Genomic DNA, 6,040 nt, shown 5'->3' on the forward strand with positions numbered 1-6,040 from the left:
CCTCGTCGCCGCCGCCGCGCGAGCACCGCCGGCCCCTCGGCGCCGCCGCCGCCGCCTCCCCACAGCGCCGCGGCGGCTCCCCGCCACCCCCACAGCGCCGCAGCGGCTCCCCTCAGCCCCACTGCCCCCCCAGCGCTGCCGCCCCCCAGCCCCGTAGCAGCCGCCCTCAGCCCTGCCGCCCCCACAACCCCACCAGCTCACACGCGGCCCCTCAGTGCTGCTGCCCCGGCCCCGTGGCAGCCCCGCCAGCCCCACAAGCCCGCCAGCCCCACAGCAGCTCCCCCCAGCCCCACCGGCCCCTCGGCGCTGCTGCCCCCAGCCCTGCAGCAGCTCCCCTCAGTGCTGCCAGCCCCACAACAGCACCAGCCTGCCAACCCCATGGTGGCTCCCACAAGCCCCACCGGCCCCCAGCCCCAGCTCCCTGCACTGCTGCCAGCCCCTCTGCACCGCTGGCCCCCAGCCCCATGGGGGCTCCCCACAGTGCTGCCAGCCCCTCAGCAGCATCAGCTCCCCTCAGCCCCATTGGCCCCCCAGCCCCACGGCGACTCCCCTCAGCGCCAGCGGCCCCCCCAGGCCTGCAATGGCTCACAGAATCACAGAATCACAGAATCACTGAGGTTGGAAGGGACCTCTGGAGATCATCTAGTCCAACCCCCCTGCTCAAGCAGGGTCACCTAGAGCACATTGCACAGGATTGCATCCAGGCGCATTTTGAATATCTCCAGAGAAGGAGACTCCACCACCTCTCGGGGCAACCTGTTCCAGTGCTCTGTCACCCTCACAGTGAAAAAGTTTTTCCTCATGTTAAGATGGAAGTGTCTGTGTTTCAGTTTGTGCCCATTGCCTCGCGTCCTGTCGCTCGTCACCACTGAAAAGAGTCTGGCCCCATCCTCTCGACACCCTCCCTTCAGATACTTGTACACATTGATAAGATCTCCTCTCAGCCTTCTCTTCTCCAAGCTAAACAGGCCCAGCTCTCTCAGCCTTTCCTCATAAGAGAGATGCTCCAGTCCCCTAATCATCTTTGTGGCCCTTCGCTGGACTTGCTCCAGTAGTGCCACATCCCTCTTGTACTGGGGAGCCCAGAACTGGACGCAGTACTCTAGATGTGGCCTCACCAGGGCTGAGTAGAGGGGGAGAATCACCTCCCTCGACCTGCTGGCAACACTCTTTCTGATGCAGCCCAGGATACCATTGGCCTTCTTGGCCACAAGGGCACATTGCTGCCTCATGCTTAACTTGGTGTCCACCAGCACTCCCAGGTCCTTCTCAGCAGAGCTGCTTTCCAGCAGGTCAACCCCCAACCTGTACTGCTGCATGGGGTTATTCCTCCCCAGGTGCAGGACCCTGCACTTCCCTTTGTTGAATTTCATGACGTTCCTCTCTGCCCACCTCTCCAGCCTGTCCAAGTCTCTTTGAATGGCAGCACAGCCCTCTGGCGTATCGGCCACTCCTCCCAGTTTTGTATCGTCAGCAAACTTGCTGAGGGTGCACTCTGTGCCTTCATCCAGGTCATTGATGAAGAAGTTGAACAAGACTGGACCCAGGACTGACCCCTGGGGGACACCGCTAGCTACAGGCCTCCAACTAGACTCTGTGCCACTGAGCACAACTCTCTGAGCTCTGCCATTCAGCCAGTTCTCAATCCACCTCACTGTCCACTCATCTAACCCACACTTCCTGAGCTTGTCTATGAGGATGCTATGGGAGACAGTGTCAAAAGCCTTGCTGAAGTCTAGGTAGACAACATCCACTGCTCTCCCCTCATCTACCCAGCCAGTCATTCCATCATAGAAGGCTATCAGATTGGTTAGGCATGATTTCCCCTTGGTGAAGCCATGCTGACTACTCCTGATCACCTTCTTTTCCTCCACATGCGTGGAGATGGCTTCCAGGATGAGCTGCTCCATCACCTTTCCAGGGATGGAGGTGAGGCTGACTGGCCTGTAGTTCCCTGGGTCCTCCTTCTTGCCCTTCTTGAAGACTGGGGTGACATTGGCTTTCTTCCAGTCCTCAGGCACCTCTCCTGTTCTCCAGGACCTTTCAAAGATGATGGAGAGTGGCTTAGCAATGACATCCGCCAGCTCCCTCAGCACTCGTGGGTGCATCCCATCAGGGCCCATGGATTTGTGGGTGTCAAGTTTGCTTAAATGATCTCTAACCCACTCCTCCTCCACCAAGGGAAAGTCTTCCTCTCTCCAGACTTTCTCTCTTGCCACCAGGGTCTGGGGCTCCTGAGGGCTGGCCTGACCAGTAAAGACTGAAGCAAAGAAGGCATTCAGTAACTCTGCCTTCTCTGCATCCTTCGTCACCAGGACACCCACCCCATTCAGCAAAGGGCCCACATTTTCCCTAGTCTTCCTCTTGCTGCTGATGTATTTGAAGAAGCCCTTCTTGTTGTCCTTGACATCTCTAGCCAGATTTAATTCCAAACGGGCCTTAGCCTTCCTCGTCACATCCCTGCATACTCTGACAACGTTCCTATATTCATCCCAAGTGGCCTGTCCCCCTTTCCACTTTCTGTAGACTTCCTTCTTCTGGTTGAGTTTTGCCAGGAGCTCCTTGCTCATCCATGCAGGTCTCCTACCTCCTTTGCTTGACTTCCTACTCATAGGGATGCACCGCTCTTGAGCCTGGAGGAGGTGATGTTTGAATATTAACCAACTCTCTTGAACACTCCTTCCTTCCAGGGCCCTCACCCATGGGATTCCTCCAAGTAGGTCCCTGAAGAGGACAAAGTTTGCTCTCCTGAAGTCCAGGGTTGCGATCCTACTTGGTGCCCTGCTGCCTCCTCGCAGGATCCTGAACTCCACCATCTCATGGTCACTGCAGCCAAGGCAGCCCCCAACCTTCACATCTTCCACCAGTCCTTCTTTGTTTGTTAGTACGAGGTCCAGCAGCACACCTCTCCTTGTTGGCTCCTCCACCACCTGTGTCAAGAAGTTGTCACCAATGCTCTGCAGGAATCTCCAGGACTGTTTGTGCCTAGCTGTGTTGTCTTTCCAGCAGATATCGGGGTGGTTGAAGTCCCCCATGAGAACCAGGGCCTGGGATCGTGAGGCTACTTCCAGCTGTCTGTAGAAGGCCTCATCAACTTCCTCATCCTGATCAGGTGGCCTGTAGTAAACACCCACAACAGTGTCACCTCTATTAGCCTGCCCTTTGATCCTTACCCATAAGCTCTCGACTCGCTCTTCATCCACCCCTAGGCACAGCTCAATACATTCCAGTTGCTCTCTCACATAAAGAGCAACTCCACCACCTCGCTTTCCTGGCCTGTCTTTCCTAAAAAGCACGTAGCCATCCATGACAGCACTCCAGTCATGCGAGCTATCCCACCATGTCTCCGTAATGGCAATGAGATCATGGCCCTGCGACCGCACAGATATCTCTAGTTCTTCCTGTTTGTTCCCCAAGCTGCGTGCATTGGTGTACAGGCTCGCCCCAGCCCCGCTGCCCCCTCAGTGCCGCTGGTGGCTCCCCTCAGCGCTGGCAGCCCCCCAGCCCCACTGCCCCGCCTCAGCATGGGGGGCCCCACGGTGAAGGGCAGCCCTGCGACGCGGGGCCGCACTGGGAGCCCCGCTTGCGGCAGCCCTGTCGGCATGGCCTGGGCAAGCGGATCCAGGGGTGACCTGAGGCCTGAAGGCTGCGGGGCAGAGTGGAGCCACCAGCAGCTCCACAGAGGTCCCGGGAGGAAATCGGTGACTGGGACCTGCAGGTTGTGCCCTCCTGCTTGCTACTGCCTCCACGCCAGCTGACGGAGGTGTCCTGGGTGGAGTCTGGAGGTCCATGAACCAGCATGCGAGTAGACACACTAATACCAACTAGGATTTGTGGAAACGTTAAAAACAAGATATACTGGGGGAAAGCATGGCCTTAATGGAAAGTCCGGTCTCACAAATCTGTTTAATAAAGGATGATTCCTTTGGAGTAGTCATCAGGCATGTGGGCAGTGGGGAACTGAGATTAAGCAGGCTGCCTGGGTTTCCAAAAGGCTTTTGTCAAGGTCTCTCACTGAGAACCCCCTGGGAAACAGAGCTGCCATCAGATCAGAGGGAATCTTCCCTAGTGGAGAGATCATGGGTCAAAAGATAGGAAACAAAGAGCTGGACTAAATGGCCAGGTTTCACAAAAAGAAATGAAATCCCACAGGGACCAAGGATTTGTGTCCAGCCTTTGCCCAAATAATCTTGAGAAAAAGTTGGTGAATGAGGTGATGACTTCTGTATATCAACTTAACTTCCTCAGGATGATAGCACTGTGAAAGGCTGCAGAAATACCTCATAATATTTGGTGATTTGGACAATGTACATGTGAAATTCAGTGCCAATAAATATAGTGATGCACCTATGATATGCAATCCTAACTTTATGTGCACAGTGACAATCTTTGATTGTTACCACTCGTGAAAAACTGCAGTTCTGGCATCCCCCACTTCCAAAGGGATTTAGTAGAGTTAGAATGGGATAGAGAAGGTCAGCATGGATGATCAAGGGTATGGACCGGCTTTACCAGAAGGAACCACTGAAGCAGAAATCTTTAGAGTTCGTTGTATTATATGAAAAAAAGTCTAAAATTGTAGGTGGCATAAAGAAGGTGAGCATGGAATGACTGTAATGGAAGAACTAGGAGGACATTAAAAAAAACAATCAGATACTTAATCACAGAAAGCACAGGGCAATTAGGGAACTAATTACCATAAGATGTTTTGGATAACAAAGTTTTTACTTGGTTGAAAAAAGAAAGATTAGGTATATTCATAAGGAAAAGTTCATCCAGGGCTCTTAAACATAGCACCTTTGTCTCTGGTAGTCATGGATTGCTGGAAGCTCAGACATACCGGTCAGTATATGTCTGCCCTCTTCTCAAGGTTTCTCCTGTTAGTTATGGTTGGATACAGGCTAGCTGGGCTTTCCTTCTAACCTAGGTTAGCTGTTCTTATGGTTCTAGAACAAGAACCTCTCTTACAAACCCAAAGGGGAGGAGGAGAAAGGAGCCAGGAAAGGAAGAGTCTATCTGCTTGCATCCTATCCATGGGTCACCAGCAGTAACACAGAGAAGGAGAAAGTGATAGTCTTCTCTCTTTGGCTGGCCTCAGCACAAGATAGTGGTGAAGAGATTGAGCACCTTGCATGTTTTATGGCCTTAAATATATTGTCTTGTAGTTGTCATAAGATTTCTTAGCAAGAATGTAAAAAAAAAACCCCAACTTTCTTTAACTGAAGTCTTCTTTATTGCTTTGGTTTACAATACAGTTCCCAAACCACCAAGGCCAGTAAAGTGCAGTAATTTATGGAAAGGGGACAAGATCAAATAAACTGAAAATAAAATCATTCTGTTCTTCCACAGAGCTGAAATGAGGAATATGATGTTAGATTGTGACTATCTTAAATATTTGGGCGTGGAGTGGGGAGGAGAGATGTCACTAACAGTTCCCCACTTCAAATTAAAGCATATAGGTAAAACAGAACATAGGACAAGGAAAAATTTTGAAAGGGAGGGATTACAAAATAAATTTTTGCCTCTTTTTCAGCGGACTGGCTGATTATTACTCTCTTTCAGTCGAATTGTGTGCCTGACTTTGGCAGACTTAGTACATTTATCATTATTCTGGGTCAGTAGCAATAGCAGGAAAGGGCAGACATTTTGTCAGCACTGTCGTCAGAGATAAAATTGTGGACCATAGAAGCATGTTGCTTTACCCAGGGAATTAATGGCCTACAGTTCTAGTGAACCCATTAAACCCATGTAAAGATGAAGCCATTTTCCCAGGGAACTTTGCTTTTTTATTTCCTCTGTAATATTTATCCTCTTAAAAGTTATGTAAAGGTTGCTCAGTGTAAACATCTAAAACTTTTAAGTAAAGCTTACTTGAACATAAACTTACTTAAACATAAAAATCTTGACAATCAAGAGAAAAGTCCAATTCTCAGAACACTTTCACAGCATTCCTGAGATCGTCCCTTGCATTACTTTGATGTAATGATTTAAGGCTTCTCCTCTCCCACCCTTGCAGCAGGAATGCAAGACGACTATAATT

The sequence above is a fragment of the Apteryx mantelli genome, chromosome 22, assembly GCF_036417845.1.
Source record: "Apteryx mantelli isolate bAptMan1 chromosome 22, bAptMan1.hap1, whole genome shotgun sequence".
NCBI classification, from domain to species: domain Eukaryota; kingdom Metazoa; phylum Chordata; class Aves; order Apterygiformes; family Apterygidae; genus Apteryx; species Apteryx mantelli.